The following is a 17,901-nucleotide window of genomic DNA, read 5'->3' on the forward strand; positions in this document are numbered from 1 at the left end:
ACTAATGAGGACATACTTATTCAACATCATTCTCTATTTTATTTTCACACTAAAATAGGAAGCTTTGGTTCCCTGGTGGTTTAGTAATTAGACATTATCACGGCTGTGTATTGAGATTGGTTTCTGGTCAGGGAATGGAAAATTTTCAGTTCCTAGTATAAAAATATTCGACTGCCTCACTAAAAATACCTATTGCATCAAAGGGAAATTATTCATACAAAGCATTTAAATCTTCAACAATTGAATTTGTAAACTAATTGGCGTTTTGTTAATTCATTAAACAAATACTGATTAAATACCCTACCGGGAAAAAAAGTATTAAACAAGGCAAAATAGGGGATACAAAGGCTTGTAAGTTTGGGTTACTCTCATTAAGGGCGTTAAAATCTAATGACAAGATGTATATTCATAAATAATTATCATAAAAGACAGAACAGAAACAAAAATAGGCTCAACTTATCCATTGGAAAATGCTACTATAGGATAATCTATCAGGTGAATATATCTCCTATATCTTTCACAAATTTCCCTCAGCTACTTGTACTCTTTAAGAAATAGCTGTACTTTGGTAGATTCTAGCTGCAAACATCTCAAAATCAACTTTTCAGGCTGCTTTTGGGGTTAGTGAGATGGAATAGTTTAGGCAATAAACCAGAGTCCACGTTTCTTAAAGAATCTTTTCATTTACCTGATATGGTTCCAAATGGCTTTGTCATTTTCTCCCCCTGATGATACATTTTCTCATTTCTCTTTCTCGCTCAGAAGATATCTCCCATGAACAGACGGACTACATAATATTAAGAAATCTGTGTTAGTCCAAGTTTCGTGAACTTCAGAAAGTAGCATAAATCTGACTTTATCCTCTTAAATTGCATTTTTTACTTTCAGCCAAAACAAGTGTGTGTGCGCGCGCATGTGTTAATGCTTGTAGAAATAATGCGATATAAAATGAATACATCTTCACCAGGAGCATTGCTACTGTTGTACACTGAACTTGAAGATGCTGCGTTACTCACCAGGCTGAAATACAACCCTGAGAAAAAACAGACTGCATCATTACTACCTTTGCTTACCTGAACCCAACCTATACAACTAGGTCATTGGGTTTAAAAAATTATATAGTACTTAGTGGCTCAGTCATTAAGCGTCTGCCTTCGGCTCAGGTCATTATCCCAGGGTCCTGGGATCGAGCCCCATGTCGGGCTCCTTGCTCAGTGGGAAGCCTGCTTCTCCCTCTCCCTCTGCTGCCTCCACCCCCCGCTTGTGTTCTCCTGCTCTCTCTCTCTCTCTCTCTGTCAAATAAATAAATAAGACCTTTTAAATAAATAAATAAATCTCAAACCAAAAAAAAAAAAAAAAAAAAAAAAAAAAAGAAAAGAAAAGTAAATAATTACGCTGTGCTTAGAAAATATACTTGAACTTTGGCGCAGCTGTCATTTGTGAAACAGGAAGCCCAGGACTGGTAACCTTAGTAACTTTCAACCTTTCTGTGTCTTGAACGCCAAGGATTTTAACAAAATGTATTCAAACCAAGCCTATGTATCCTCCATTTTATAAACCTAGTAAGAACTATTTTCCTAATTTTATCAGGTGTTTGCTTCCAGTGTTTTTGGAGGAATGAAACCTGAGTAACAGTAGGGCCTGGTATATGAGTTGGTTTGAAACCTCAGGGGCTCCCCAGATGAAATATGAAATTGACTCCAGGACAGAGGACAAGGTGTGACCAAAGAAAGGTCGAATGGCAGGTGGCAGGTTTGATCAACAAGGGGACTTACTTACCAGGCTTGTCAGGAGGCCACAAGAGTAGATGGCCACACCCACTTGCCCGAATCTGTAAGTTTAGAGACCTTCCGGGCCTCAGGGAGGTGTACTAACCAGATGGTCTCAACCACGCATTGCTTTCTCAAGACTGCGTCCTGGAAAATGGTTCTCCCTGTGGGGAATGGTGGGCGGCGCATACATTTCCAGGACAGGGGAGGAGACCAGGAGCCGCCAGTTGCCAGGTCCAGCTCAGATGAGCCGAGGAAGAGAACAAGGAAAGACGCAGGAGTCAGACGCTAGCTTCTGCCAGGACCAGCAGGGAGCTCTGGGGATGAATTATACCAGCGTTGGTCTGCTTTGAGGCAAGAAGCCAGGTTTTGGTCCAAACGTGTCCATGTGTCTTTGGTTTCAGAGCACCCCTGGGGTCCGGGGCAGGGAGCATCTTATCTTCCAAGTTGAGGCACCCCCTGTTTTGAAGAAGGCCGTTCTCTGAAGAAGGGGACGGCTATGGGAAGTTAGCCCTCATCCTAATGGCAGCTGGGGATGGGTGCCCTGGCCTGTCTGAGTGGCTTGGGGGTGGCATCGACGCGATCCGACACCATCCACCCTGGTCTTCTCCGTGCTCTGCAGATCTACTCACCTCTCACACTATGTATTCCATCCAGGCACGGTCTCTCTGGGGTTCTGATTGGTCACGATTCCTGGACAATTTACAAGAGGAGATTAGCAAGATGGGCAGCCCCCAATGTCGCTGGCCCCGAGTTCACCAGCAACGGTCCTCTCTGTCACCCCTTCCAGATCCCTCACCTCCGGGCCAGGACCTCTGGGTGGCTTGTCTTGTTAAGTGCCCTCCCGCATCAATGGGGGGGGGGTGGTGTCTGAGGCCCTGGTTATCATGAACTTACAAGATATTTTACACAATAAATGAGATCTTCAAGGTCATTTTCAGAACTGAAAGATTTGCTTCTATCTGGTGGCAACTTTTACTATGAAATAGTCCAAACATGCATCATTTTCTTGCCGAGTAACACTATTAAAACATGACCTTTGTTTTCAGAAGTGCAGCAGTTTCTCTGGGCGATTGGCTCAGCTACTGCTCAGTACAAGGAGACCTCTGGTCTGCTCCCCTCGTAGTAGCAGTGTTGTTTATTCCTTATTTCACAGCCTTTTCTCTGAAAACATGAAGTAGAGCAATATGGTGAGCTCTGAATTCTTTTAAATTAATCTGTAACGTAAGCATAGTGTGAAGACCACACTTCTCACCGTATGATTCTCAAATTCCAGCTTGTCCTCTGGATCCCTCCTCCATTACTAGGCAGTTTATCCTTCCATAAAAGAAATTGATTGCATTTCTTGCTCCAACATATTTTTGCCCATGTGAAGAGTCACCGCTTCTGTCCGAGGTTTACCAGCATCTTTCCTTCTTCTATTCGCTGTTGAAGGGCGTCATGAGCCTATCCCCTATCTGTGACTGATTTAAATGCAATCAACAACTTCTTGAAACATAAAATGGCCATCTGGCCTTAGAATGACTTCAAGTCTGACTCAGCGGATGGTTCTTGACCACCTAGTTGGACTCATATGTTTTTCACAGCTACATCATGTCAGGGTCTATCAAAATTCTAGAACTTGTCCAGTGTCCATATGATGATGGAGGTGCATAGGACTTACAGGAGAGGGAAAAAAGTAGGCAAGTCCACTCTGGTCTATGAAGAAAAAATGGTAATGGACCAGTGCCAGCTACTGGAATGACCTTGCTCAAAGGGATACTTGTTTTATTAAGACAGATTCTCCATAGTTGTATGTCCCACTCCAGAAATACTTAATCAGAATCTTCATGGAAATATTTAAGATCACCCCAGGGATCCTTATTATCAAAAAGTTTAGGAAACATTGTTTTAAGGAAAAGGTAACATGCAAGGTGTCTTCCAAAGCCTCGCCATACTTAAGTGGTGAGCAAATGTTTTGTGGCTGCCTGGAAAGCTGATTCATGAGAAGACAAGAACACCCCAGAGACACTCAATATCATGCTTCCTGCTGGGACATCTAGGAAACACACTGTGTTAAGCCTCCCTCCGGCTCTCCATCATCAAAATGCATCTATTCTGTATAGACTGAATTCAGAACATGCTAATCTGTGAGTTAGTGAGCAGTAGATAGATGCCTCCTGCTTCGCCTTTTTATATTTTTAAATTATGTCTTCTGGACCTTCAGTTTCCCTGCCCCAAGTGTCTCCAACAGAGGAAATTCAATCTCATCAATATTTAGGGGCAAGTGAGCCATATGTCAACCCAGTATAAGCAAGTGTGTACAGATTAAAACCAATCTTAACTTCTGTGTCATTTACACATGAATCTAATCTAATGGAATCCTGGAGTCAAACAGGTTTCTATATTCCCATAAAGCACATGGCATTCCCCCATGGATTTATTTTTAAGTTTTAAAAAAAATTTTTTTTAAAGATTTTATTTATTTATTAGAGAGAGGGTATGTGAGAACACAAGAGCAAGGTGAGAGGCCAATCCTGATGTGGGGCTCAATCCTGGGACTCCAGGATCGTGACCTGAGTTGAAGATAGATGCCCAACTGACTGAGCCATCCAGGTGCCCCTAAAGGTATTTTTAAGTAAGTAGGCGCCACATCCAGCTTGGATGTGGGGTTTGAACTCATGACCCTTGTGATCAAAACCTGAGCTGAGATCAGTAGTCCAACATTTAACCGACTGAGCCAACCAGGCACCAGATCCACGCCCCACCCAGGGATATTTAAATTCCGCTTTTAGCAATTGTTATTGTTTTCTCAGTTACTCACTATGGTGTCAAGTGGGATACTAATTTTAGATAGAAATAAACAGTAGGGACAGATGAGTTCTTGAGAAGAAATATCCCATTTTCATTAAATTCTTACTATCTTGAGTGTCATAGCCATTCCTAAGCACTTGCCAGACTATGAACGAAATTTTCCCCAGTTCATAGTTTACTATCTTGGTAGTACATTGGCATGGCTTCATCCTCTGTATTATAAAGTTCCCTGTATTTGAGGGTTTTCTCTCCGCTTGACAGCACTCCTTCCCTGATCTCATACTGCTGAACGCAGATTTAACTACATAAGCTCTCACACTCAGATTTTCTCCAGGGCAGGCACTGAAACAGGCCCTTTGGAGAAGGGGCAAATGGAGAAGGGAGGAATATGCCTGTTGTAAAGACACACAGGACATCAACCGCTGCTCTCTGTCACGTGGAAATGCACGCCTGATGGGCCCAGATCTTCCTATTTTTTAGGATAAACTGAAAATCTCGTGGTTTTCAATGTTGGCAATTGATTTTAATTTGTCAAAAATGTTTTGCAAGTCAAACAACACACACCTGTGAATGGTATTGAACTCCTAGAACAGCAATTCACTTCCACTGAATTACAGCAATAAATCTAGCTACAGAGCCTGTTGCACTTCCCTAATTTTACTAATAAGAAAACGCAAGGGATGATGAGTAGGTAGAGGAATAAAGTGATTTTTGGGACACTAAAAATCTGTCTTTTATGATGACTGTCTACTCTCCAAAAATGCCAAGTTCCTACAGATTCCGGGAGGCCTATAGTGAGCTTTTCCATCACTTCTTTGGTGCATGCATTTCCCAAGGCCTTTTTCATAATTCATGAGGTTGTTTGGCACCTAAATGCGAATTATAGATACTCACACAGCCATAGTTTAATCAGGGATGGATAAGGGTCTGAAATACCTGATTGTGAGGGGTGTTGCTGAGATTACTAAAACTGATGCCATTATTACTTCATTCACAAAATTTCTAAATCTTGACTATTTCATTAATATGGTTTTCTAACGGATTGTTCTGACTCGACAAATTCTAGAAAAAAAATGCACAGCTGTATATTTTAAAGATACAAAGTGAAATAAACGAGCATTAAGTCAAACAACTGAGAGCAATGAAGTAAGAGGATTAAACAAATGGGTAGTTTTTCTAAACAAATTGTTTATAGATTTATTAATGTTTAAATTGCTTTCCATTTTGTGTTGTGAAGAATATTTCCACATGATTTCTTCATTTGTTGGAAATGTGGGTTTTTATATAGTTGTTCTAAAATTTTCAGATATTTGAAAAAACTTCTTCCACATGCTTCTGCATTTCTTGAAATGCCAATTGTTTTTAAATTTCCTTAAAAAACAAAAACAAAAACAAAAAAAAAACGGTGCTAATGTTGGCCTGAAGTGAATAGATTGTGCCTAGGTTTCTTTTCTCCATGTAAGTTAATTAAATATACATAACCAGAAAATACATTTTTTAAAAATGTGCTTATGACTTTACTTTCTTCCCTTGGGCTATAATATTTTCTGAGAAGGGATTGTTCTTTGTTCAGGAGTTCTAATTTCTCTCTTAGGGGAAAGCTTCGTTCAGTTTTCTCTCTCCTTCTATGTGTGTGCCTATGTGGATGATGTTTAAATCGCTCAGGGGTTCCTCCGTGGGTTACTATAAGGCAAGATGCCCGCCCCGGGTTGAGTTTTCAGGGAGCACAGCCCAGAGAAGATGCCCTCCTGGCCTGCGTACGGTGCTCAAGATTCCAAGATTTCCCTAAACCTGGTTGGCGAGAAGCTGCAGAAGACAGCAGGCGCAGCTCTTGTCCCGGACCCTTACAGCGCACGCAGGTGACCATCAATTTTTGGATGGACATCCCGCCTCAGCCACATAGCGAAAATTTTTCATTTTAAGGGGAAATGGGGACGTGTTCAGGAGACTGTAAGTGTCACCTGTGCGCTCATTATTTCGCAATTTCACACTCAAAAGGTGAGACTAGCCGGCATCCTCAGAAACCGTGTCCGCGAAGCCCGGATCACTCACACGCGCTCACACACGCACGCACACGGGCCCTGCGCGTCCCTATGCAGTGTCCTTGCGTGTGCCCCGCGTGTGCCCGGCTCCAGGCGCACGGCCGTGGCCGGGGTCAGGCCGAGACCACGAGCGGAGCCGGCGGAGGAGAACCCAGCTGTTGCTGGGAGACCGACCGCCGGCGGCCGCGGGAGAGAAGGAACCTGCTGGCAGCGACCCTCCGCTCCCGCCGCCCGCCGCGCCGCCTCCCCGGCCCTTCCCTCCCTGCCGCCTGCCGCGCCGTCGCAGCCCCTGCGGCAAAGACAACTCTGATTTAAAAAAAAAAAAAAAAAAAAAAAAAAAAAAAAAAGCCGAGACCAAAAAGCCCTGACCCCGCACCCCTCTCCCGCAGGCCCCGCGCCCGGGTGGCAGCCGCGCGCGCCCGCACGCCGAGCGCCGAGCCGCGGCCCCGGCCGGGTGGCGCGCGCCGACGGAGCGCGGGAGGTGAGGGACCGCGTCCCCGCGGGGTGGGCGCCGCGCCTGACCCGCCGCCGCCGCCGCCGCCGCCGCCGCCGCCGCCGCCGCGCCCGCGGCACCATGACCGCTGCGAGCACTGGGGTTACAGGTTGGTCGCGGCCGCCTGAGGCCCGGGCGCGCGCGCTGGTGGCCCTCGCCGGGCAGGGCAGGGCTGGTGGGGGCGGGGGCCGAGGGCCCGGCGTGGGGGGGGGGGGTGGAGGAGGGGCGCCCCTAGCCTCCGTCGGGAAGGGGCGCGGGCGGCCGCCAGGCCCCTCCCTGCCCCTGCGGCGGGCTGCGGCGTCCCCGCCCGGGCAGCGCGCGGGTGGGCGCCGGGGGCCGCCAGAGTCGCCAGAGCCAGGCCTGCCCGCGGGGCGCCCGGGGGCAGGTGGCTCGGGCCGCGGCGGCTGCGCTGCGCGGGGGCCCCTCCGCCCCTGAGGGCGAGCGTGCGCCGGGCGGGAGGCAGCGGTGCTCCAGCAGGTTTCCCGAGGGGCCGGGGCCTTGGGCTGCCCACCCGGCTCGTGCGGCTCGCGGTGCGCTTGGGAGCCCTCCTTTGATGAACGGGCCCGGGCGAGCCGCTGTCAGGGTGACCACCCGAGCCGGCAAAGCGGGGTCCTGCAAAAGCGACAGCGTTTTGTCATTGAGCCCTTAGGAGACTGGCTCGGATCTCCAGACGGGCCCAGAACCCCCGAACAAGGAAGGGGTTGCCCCTGTGACTCGGAATGTTCCTCATCACGCATGGTAGATAGCTCTGAACTCGGGTCCTTATACATTCTTGAAGTATCATAGGATAAATCTTCCAGGGTGACCCATAATTGTTAGGGAGTATATTATCAAGGATGTGTACGCGTCCACGTATCGGTTCAGGCCTCCGGAAGGTTATGGTCTTCATCTCGTGCGTGTAGTCATCAGCTAGGCCCAGATTTCCCTGGTGACGAAATGGGAGTTGGGGACCAGTGACTGCTGTAACAAGGCCAGGGTTGGAGAAGACCTTTAACAGGGAGCAGAAATTAACAGGTGGCTAATCTTAACAGTTTGTGATTCCCATTTTCATCGCTACAACTGTGATTTGATTGGAAATGAAGTCGGAAGGGGCAGGTGTACACTCCTGGGCATGCACGTTCATATTTATTTTATATATAGAAAAAAAAAGGTTATGAATTGTCCTCCAAAAATGGATCAACATTTTAAAGGTTAACTCTCGTGTTGTTTGATTTTTACCTTCTTCAAAGACCCACGCAAGAAGCTTTGTATGCAAACATTAAACATTTAAAAATTTATCCTTTGAATTTCAAAATCATTAGACATGAAAGAAATGACGGAGATGATAGACAAAGAAAGAATAAACGACCGTAGTCCTAATAACTGAACACAAATGATTATAATTTCTATGTAGTTGTTGTAGTGTTTTAAAAACTACATGACTTCATATAGTTAGAATCATGGCATCGTACAGTTTTTATACTGGTTTTCCCAGTAAATATTTAGCATATTTTAACATATTTAGCATATTTTGCCCCATACAGTATTCTTACTTAACAAATTCCTAATAGCTGTGTAAGACTGTGCACCAGGAATACAACTTCACTTCTGTGGCCACACCTCTGGTTGCTGGACATTTGTTGTTTCCAGTTTCTCATCATTAAAAATAACATATCAAAAGTATTTGATAATCAAAATTATTATGGAAATTTATATTATGGATATACTGTGTGTGTGTGTCTGTGTGTGTGTTTATCTCTCTATCTTCAGGCTGTTTTCCTAAAGATATAAATTTGAATAAGATGTTTTCTATGTTTCTGCAGTAAATCTGCCTTTTTTTGATATATGTGGATCGCTTTCCTTCTTTTACAGGAATAAAGAAAGATTAAAAAAATATCCTGGACATATAACCTTTGCACCACGTAAAAACTTGACTTTTAACAAATTCATCTAAAATCAAGATGATAAAATATACTTCTTAGTTTAAAATCGTAAAAATGTTGTAAAAGTGGTCAGGTGAAAAGAAAAAAAAAAGTAAGTGAATGCAAGGTCTTTTAGGAATAATGATTTTTCAGCCCAGGAGTCTAATTCTGGTTTTTGCTTCCTACTCAGACTTCAAATACATGATCAAAGGACTTTATATAGTGAGACACCTGCACCCCATGGGTACAGTGGAGGGAAGACCATTTGCTCATGGGGTGTGGACTCTGATGCATTTCTGGTGGATTCACCACAGATGGAACTGGAAAGATGGACGGATGGCATAACCAAGGTTCAGGCCACAGTTCCTTTTTGACTTGTGCAAAAAGTGAGGAGCAGGGCTCCAGGCAGAACTCCTTCATCTGAAAGGCTGAAGTCTAAAGTTAACTCTTGAAGTGGTTTCTCCATGAGACCCAGGGGCTGGTGCAGACTTACCAGATGGAATGTGCTCCAAGGACAGGGACTGACCCCATGGTCCAGAGAGAGGTGCAGGACTGGGGCTTCCAGGAAAAGAGTCAGGAGATGTAAAGTCCAGAAATCAGCACACCATGGCCAAGGGAAGCCCGTCTGCAGAGGCTGAGTGGGGGACCTCTCTCCAATTATGCAAAGGGAAGAGAAGGGGAGACTTTGTTTCAAACAGGATGATGTGTCTGGAAGACAGCCAACAGAGACACACAGGGAGTGCTCTCCCTGACCATAAGCCAGGTTCTTAGTGAAATGTGAGCACTGTTTTCTTTTAGATGAAAACAAATAACCCAAATATGCAGATGGAAATGGGTTATAATGGACCGGAAGCACTAACAGAAAGTGGCTAACATATTGTTAGAGCCTAGCAAACACTTTGCATCTGAAAAAAGAAAAATATCCCATCGGTATTCTGATCAAGTTAAAAAATTATTTACTGGGTGGACAAAATGGATGAAGGGGCTCAAAGTATAAACTTCCAGTTAGAAAAAATAATTAATTAAGTCATGGGATGGAATGGCTAGCACAGTGACTGTGGTTAATAATACTGTGTCATATATTTGAAAGTTGCTGAGAAAGTAGATCTTAAAAGTTCTCATCACAGGAAAAAATCATAAACTATGGTCATGGGTATTAACTAGACTGACCGAGGTGATCACAACAACAAAAAGAGAAAGGAAGAAGTGTTTATCTATCTACAAAGAGGACGTGCAGACTGCCTTCATATAACCTTTCCGAAACTAAGTATCAACCAGCAGTAAAATCATATCCTGAAATTGTGTAATTCTGAATAATACCAGAAGATAGTTCTTGCAGGATACTCCTACAGGGTCAAAAATGAAATAGAAAAAAAGAGGAAGACATACATATGAGGCAAGTTAGAGAAAAGGTGGAAGAGAAGAATGTAAGTTACAGGACAGTTGTTTGAAAGGTGATTAGATGAGAAAAAAGAACCTTAAAGCAATAAAAGTTACTAACGATTATGAGCCTTCCCGCCATACCAGTGTTCACAGCAATGTAATATTTTTAGCGGAGAGTATTCCTAAGTGTATCTATTCAGGGAGACATGGCTCTTAGACGCACTGTTTTCTCAAAGGTTTCTGTGACCTATGATGGGATAAGAAATTAGCGTTTCAACCTAGGAAGTAAAGAAAACAACACGACAGAACTAGAGAAGACAAGAAAGGGCGTAAGGTTTAAAAAACACACCTGAATTTGTTATAAAGTAGGAAAGCTTTAGACGTGATAGAAAAGAACCGAAGAGCCAGAGCATTCCAGGGTTTGAGGCACATTAGCGTGTAGCCAATCCACAGGATCTCAAGAATGTGGTCAAGAAGAAGGAGAAAAATAACAGTGGGGATCAGTGAAGGAAGGTGCTGGAGAAAATGAGTGTACAGTCTTAAGGATGTGTACCTGGAACCCTACTATGATCATGGAAACCAAGAAGTGGACAGTAGATTTATCAGCAGAACAAATGTTAAGAGATCCTGGTGATCAAATCAGTAGAAGGAAAGGGAGGGCATGGGTGGAAAATAAATCCAGAATTTTAAGTTTGGGTGATTGGGGGGTGTTTTTATTTGTTTCTTTGTGTTTTTTTTTTTTTTTTTCCTATTTAGGATGCCTAGACAGAACAACTAACCACTTTCTCGCTCACTGAGCAGTATCTATTGGTTAAATCATTTGCTTCATTATTTTTTTAATCAGTTCTTTGTAGTAATTATGAGATCGATAGGTCAACTTCGTGGGTCACTTCTGAACTAGGGGAAGGATTTTTTTTAATTACTTAATATTCCTAAAAAGACAAATTACGGAGGCCTCGATCAGATAAGATACAAGTCAATGATGACTTAAGACACTATTAAATCTGTATTATGAAAGTTAAGGTTAATCTAAAATGAGAGAATCTCTCAAGTAGGAAAACTTAACCTTAGCTATTCCTCCCAGGAGCTAAAATGCAGAGATGAAGAAAAGTATTGTGAGTAATGGATTTAATTTTAATTTTAATTTTTTTAAAAGATTTTACTTATTTATCAGAGAGAGAGAGTGGGAGAGAGCAAGCACAGGCAGACAGAATGGCAGGCAGAGGCAGAGGGAGAAGCAGGCTCCCTTCTGAGCAAGGAGCCCGATGTGGGACTCGATCCCAGGACGCTGGGATCATGACCTGAGCCGAAGGCAGCTGCCCAACCAACTGAGCTACCCAGGCATCCCATGGATTTAATTTTTAGAAAGAGGGCTTCTTGGATTTGGAAACACCTTTCATTGAATTAGTCTTTCCATTTCTTTCGATTCGATATGTCAGTACTTTATGGAGGAAAAAAAAAAAGATCAAATTCTAGAGAACCTCAAAAAATGTTTCTTCTGTTTATTAAGTAAAAATTAAAGCAATTTTAAAACCTAATTAGTTGAACTAGACCATTTGTTTTTGCTTTGTTTCAAGTAATGAATAGCCATTTTCAAGGTATATTCTAGACTAAAATGTTGTAGGAGAAAAGCCAAGCAAAAGAGTTCTTAGTTACTTTCTCATAAGACAAAAACCAAAACCCTATTCTTGTATAGAAAAGATTTTCCATATAGTTTTTTTTTTAGTAAATTCTGATGGTTTCTGAGGAAAACTCAAGAATAGAATATACTATATGTACACATAGTTATAAATCAAAATTTCTGTCTCAGATTTCTATTTTGTTTCAGTTGTTTAGAACTAGTCTTTTCTTATTTTTATCCCCAAACAACCAGTCTTGATGCTGAACTATAAGCTCCGGAGGTACTAAAATGCTCTTCTGAACATCTAGATTAGTGACCCCATCACTAACGGGGACCACTTCTGGGAGAGTGTGTTAAAATTGCCTGGGGAGGGTTTTTTAAAAATACCACTTCCCATAGTCCACTCCAGAAGGTTCTTAGTAATCCTGATGTGAAGGCCTCCAGGGATTAAGATGTTTGAGAAACTCCTTGGATGATTCAAAGGTTCAGCAGTCTTTGGAAAACTACTGTTTGGAAATCCTTCACCTTCTTTGTCTAAACTTGATGGATTCTTATTACAAAATCAAATCACAAACAAACAAACAAAAAAAAAAAACCACAGGAAACTCCTTTTGAATTGCCATCTTATTTGAGTACAGTCTGGTAAAGTTTTGAAAACCACTGTTTTAAACCATCCATCTTCTTTGTTCTTTGCAAATTCATTACAAGATTAAGCAACCACCCTAAAAATAGATAATCTCCTTTTCTGATTTCTCATAATATTTAAGTGATACTAGCAGTTTATCAAGACAAAATGCCTATCCTTGAACTCTTGGCAGAGGAAAACCTTCAAGGCCCTGGGGCCAGGTGGAGGATGGGGAAAACCTTTACAGCACTCTTCCGAGATTGGGAAATGTGACCTTGCAAAGTCACACCTTCAACCTCTGGTGATTTCTAACTGACATTCTTTTCCTGAGATTTTTTTTTCACCAAACTGTACTCAGAATAAGTCACAAAAATTTAAGTGTATATCCTTTCTAAACGTGGGGTGAATGACCAGGCTTGTTAAAAGGATCGATTGTATTTTCTGAGTAGGGATCTGGCCAGAGGCTCATTGCCTCAACTCGTAATCAGTACAGTGATTAGGTGACACACAGACAGGCCTGTGCCCTCTCCTGGGGCTGGGCCAGTCGAGTTTGGGATGCAGGGATAACCGCAAAGGGGCGCTCAGCCATTCTAGTCCATCCTGAGGTCCTCTCCAAATCCAGTGATTTTTAAAGGTCAGAGGAAATTCAATTTTCACAAACAAAAATGAAACAGAACAGAATTCTTAGTGAAGTAATGACAGTTTTGAAGCATTCATAGAAAGAACCAGAAAAAAAAAAAAAAAAGTTATATGCTGTTTTTCTTCGGGATTTGGGAAGTAGAATCAGTATAAAAAGTGGGGGACCATTTTCTTTCTTTCTTTCTTTTTTTTTTTTTTTTTGATAGTTAGCCACTGTACAGTACCTCATTAGTTTTCAGTGTAACGTTCAGTGATTCATTACTGCATATAACACCCAGTGCTCATCACAACAACACGCGCCCTCCTTAATACCCATCACCTAGTTGCCCCTCCCCCAACACCCCCTCCCCTCTGAATCCTTCAGTTTGCTTTCGGGGTCCAAAATCTCTCGTGGTTCCTCTCCCTCTCTGATTTCTCCCCCTTCAGATTTCCTTCCCTCCCCTGTGGTCCTCAGTTCTGTTTTTAATCAGTGTGCTGACAAAAGGAACAGAGAATGAAGAGCTGGGTTTAGAGGTGGCCTTTTGAAATGTTTCACTTCCTCCGCTTGGTGGCCCGTCTTGGGTGGCCCCTGTGTTCTGCTGAGACTGGACTATGCGTGTAACCCTCTGTTTTTGCCGGGCTACATCCTGATTTAGCCAGGGCCAAGTCGTAGATGAGTAAGCACCCAAATGAGAAGTGCATTTGGAGAGAGAGTCAGAGCTTGCTGCTGTGAACCCAGGGGTCAACATTTCAATGATGTCTTAGTTCTCCCGCTAACGTGATGTGCTCTGCTGATCACTAGAGCAGACATAAAACTCAGGCTACTTTGAGAGAGAAAAACACAGCCACCTCCCTTTTCTGTGAGCAGAAGCCAATTAGAGGCCCATAAAATTCATGAGCCAAGGGGACTAATGACAGACTTGCTTGAGAGTGGCCTGCGAAGACTGACCTGCACTTCTAGGGGCCACCATGCTCCAATCTGTTGTCACCACTTAGACATGGAGGAGTCAAGAATTGGAGAATCTCCATCCCTGATCTCTGGGAAAGAAGATTCTAGTCACCAAGCCTTGGAAAGGTCAGACCGAAAGATGTGGACAGCTGAGGATCATGGGGTCAAATCAGAAAGTGACCGTGGGCAGGACGCTTCTACTACCTCTCAATCTCAGTTTAAATCTCTAAAATAAGATGAATAGAGCACCTGCCTCACTGGGGCAGGGCAAGAAATCGGTGAGATGACCTACGCAGAGCTCTTAGCCTCATATGTCATAAACTCTCAGGAAAATGTTAGGTGTACTCTGTGCAAGCTTCACAACTAATAATTATTTTCATATTGTATTTGTTTTAAAGAAATCACAAATGAATTTCATGACTGTTGTAAAACCTTTGAATTTTACCAAAGATCTTGAAATTCAGACTCCCTGAATTCTAAAATTGTTTCCAGTTCATGTGGCATTGGGCAAGTTTGCCTCAGACTTTTAATCTGCACAATGGAGGTAATATTAAAAATTACTTCAAAGATAGTAAGGCCTTGGAATTGCGCTTTGCACAGAGTCAGGTTTCCATAAATGTTTGAGTGCATCTTTTAAGTGGAAGAGGAGGAACAAAAGAGAACACAGAATTTAAGGCTTAACTCTTCTCTAACATAATGAACAGTGGTTTATGGACTATCATCCTACCCTAAGAATTACGATCACATGCATAAAGTTGGGAGCAATTTCAAGACTGCGATAATAGATTTTATCATTGGAAGTTTCTTGGGATGTAATGTCCTGCAAAGTCCAGACGGTGCGGGAGTCCTTTTTGAAAATTTCAGAATGTTTAGTAATTCTCTCTGAGAACATCCAGAAAGCAGCCAGCCACGTCTCAGGATGACCCAGTGTATTATTATTAGAAACTTTTAGATTAAACAGCTACCACTTGCTACCTTCATTCAGACTGGTAACTTCCATTTAGTATGGATTTTCCTTACTGGAAGAACCACCGCAAAACAAAACCACAACCTTGACCATATTCTGAGCTGTGGATTTTGAGTATGGCAAGAGTACTTCTTTTAATAAACTCCTTCTTTTTGCCTTGGTACATTCTCTGCAGAAAGGATATACTCTTATGCCAAGGTGTCATCAGTGGAATCTAGTTTCTAGTTTCACATTCTCAGCATATTCAGTCAAGGATTTATGAGACTAGGGGTGCTTGGTTGGCTCAGTTGGTTAAGCATCTGAATGCTGATTTCAGCCCAGGTCATGATCTCAGTGTTGTGAGATGGAGCACAGTGTCCCACTCAGCGCTGGTCATGGAGCCTGATTAAGGCTCTTTCTCTCTCCATCTTCCTCTGACCCTACCTCTACCCCACTCACATGGGCACACACACTCTCTGTCTTAAAAAAAAAAAAAAATTAGACTAAAACAAACTCTAAGAAATTAAAAAAATCTGCCATCTGTAGGAAATTAAGACAGCCTTCTGTTTCCTGGGAGATGTACAATTATTAGATATTAGTAAATGCTTTTTTCTCATTCCCCCCCCCAAATTTAGAGAAAAGATAATAAAAGCATAATAGAACATTTCTAGAATTCACCCTAGAGGAAAAAGACTGGATAATGAATAATGACTTCAGAAACCTGAAAGTGACATTTAGATAGAGTCCATGAGACATTTGAAGATTCTTGCCAGAAAAAAAAAAAAGAGGGGGCACTTTTTTTTTAATCGTGTGGCTGGAATAACCATAAAATGAATCATCATAAAAATGAATTCAATTTTAAGAAATGAAAAATGTCTATACTATTTCCCCCCCACAAAAAAATAATTGATGTCAAGTGAGTTTATAATCACTAGGTTGTATGATGAGACTATGTTGAAAAAGTAGTTTTCTTTTTATTACCACTCTGAGTTAGAGTGTAGTTAATTTTAAATTTAATAGCTCTGCAAGCCACATTGTCTTGGTTCAGATCTTGGCTCATCTCTGTGCCCAGACTCCCTCATCTGCGAAAACGTCTTTGTAAGAATGGAATGACATGAAGCACGATGTGCTTAGAACAAAGCCTGGCACCTGACAGGCCCTCAGTAGACATTGGAAGGAATCTGTTTTTACATGGCAGTTGACAGATTTTGAGGGGAAGTCAACTGATGAGCTCATGATTGTCTTCTTTTTTGTGAAGCATTCAGACTGGGGAATATATATTCAGCTTCGTATACGATCCTGTCTGTAATACTTTTCCTTCAGTGGTTTTGATGATTAAGATCAAAGGTAATTATTGAACACCACTAGGCAGGAGCTGCTGGGCAGTTGGAGTCCGCGTGGGAAAGTGCTGTGTGCCAGGCTGAAGAGGCTGTAAGGGGTGAGCTCATGAAGGTGGGTGTGGATTACTGCTGCAGCACAGGACACAGGTCCTTGGTGTCCCTAGGAGAGATCCAAGACGACATGAGCTTGCAGAACTAGAGGAGTTTCAGCCATTCAAGATGGCGCGAGAGGACACTCCGCTGGCAGGCGGGGTGCAGTCCTCAAAGGCAGTAGGGTGCTACCATATCCTGGGAACCAGAGGGCGGATGAGCGGATGGGGTGGAGAAGCATGAGGCAAGGCAGAGAGATTTTGGATCACAGAAAATAAGACAAAAATAGTGGGGTTTGCTCCCTAATTTATAAGCATGGCATAAAATGCATGATGCTATATTCATTTGTTCTGAATGGACCTGTTCTGTTGTTGGGAAGGACATTTGGCCAGCCAAAATGTAGAGTCTGTATTTACAGAAATAATGGTATTTGGCAGTTCCAGCATCATGAATAAACATCCCCTTTGTCTTCAAACTGTGATTATGATGTGCTGAAGTACAAGTGACTATTTAAGTTTGCATATGGGAAAAGGCAGAAAACTCGTTCAAACATGGACATCAGTGGTTTGTTGGTTTAGGTTCTGTAGCCATTTAAGCAGAACAACAACAAAAAATAAATAGGAATACTTGAGGAAAGAAATAAGATTGTAATGTTCAAAAAAATTGAAAACATCAAATTCAGTTGTGTTCCAAAATACATAGTGATACCTTTCTCACCTGAAAATTCAGTGTTGGTACCCTATCTAGAAAAAATGCCCTTTTATCTGTTTACCTGGCAAGTCCTTGCACATATAACGATGTAAATGAGCTTAAGAGACAAGAAAGACAAGGAAAGGCAGATGTTTGAAGGTGGTTTTTGTTTAACAGTTAGGATTTTCTGTGCATGCATATTTCTTGACAGAGAAAGATGTTCACAAGATACTGCTAAATTAGAAAAAACAACTGGTTACAAGACAGTGTTTAAGCAGCCATTTAAAAATAAATATATGCATGGAAAAATATGTACTGAAAAGAAGATGGTAGAGATTCAGCCCATATGTCATTGGAGAGTAGGTGCCCTGGCTCAAGGAGGAGAGAGAGTATATCTGATTATCGCCCTGTCTGCAGCACTTTGCCCCCCACCCCCCTGACCCCAGGTGGGACAGGCACAATGTACGCCCACAACAAATACTTAGCAAAAATAATTGAGTCTCCATGATATTTATGAGGAGAAGGGAGTTGGGGGAAATTGGAAGGGGAGGTGAATCATGAGAGACTATGGACTCTGAAAACAATCTGAGGGGTTTGAAGTGACGGGGGTGGGTAGGAGGTTGGGGTACCAGGTGGTGGGT

General features: G+C 42.7%; 1 protein-coding gene across 1 annotated transcript in view; it reads left to right on the top strand.

Annotated features, from left to right (window-relative positions):
* The first annotated feature begins 7,142 nt into the window (after positions 1-7,142).
* NALCN (sodium leak channel, non-selective) overlaps positions 7,143-17,901 on the top strand; it is a 309,369-nt gene continuing 298,610 nt past the window's right edge. Inside the window, exon 1 of the mRNA XM_059144294.1 lies at positions 7,143-7,206. The gene's annotated coding sequence lies outside the window, so the exon portion shown is untranslated. The remainder of the gene's footprint in view (positions 7,207-17,901) is intronic.

The sequence above is a fragment of the Mustela lutreola genome, chromosome 13 (genome assembly GCF_030435805.1).
Source record: "Mustela lutreola isolate mMusLut2 chromosome 13, mMusLut2.pri, whole genome shotgun sequence".
Lineage (NCBI taxonomy): Eukaryota > Metazoa > Chordata > Mammalia > Carnivora > Mustelidae > Mustela > Mustela lutreola.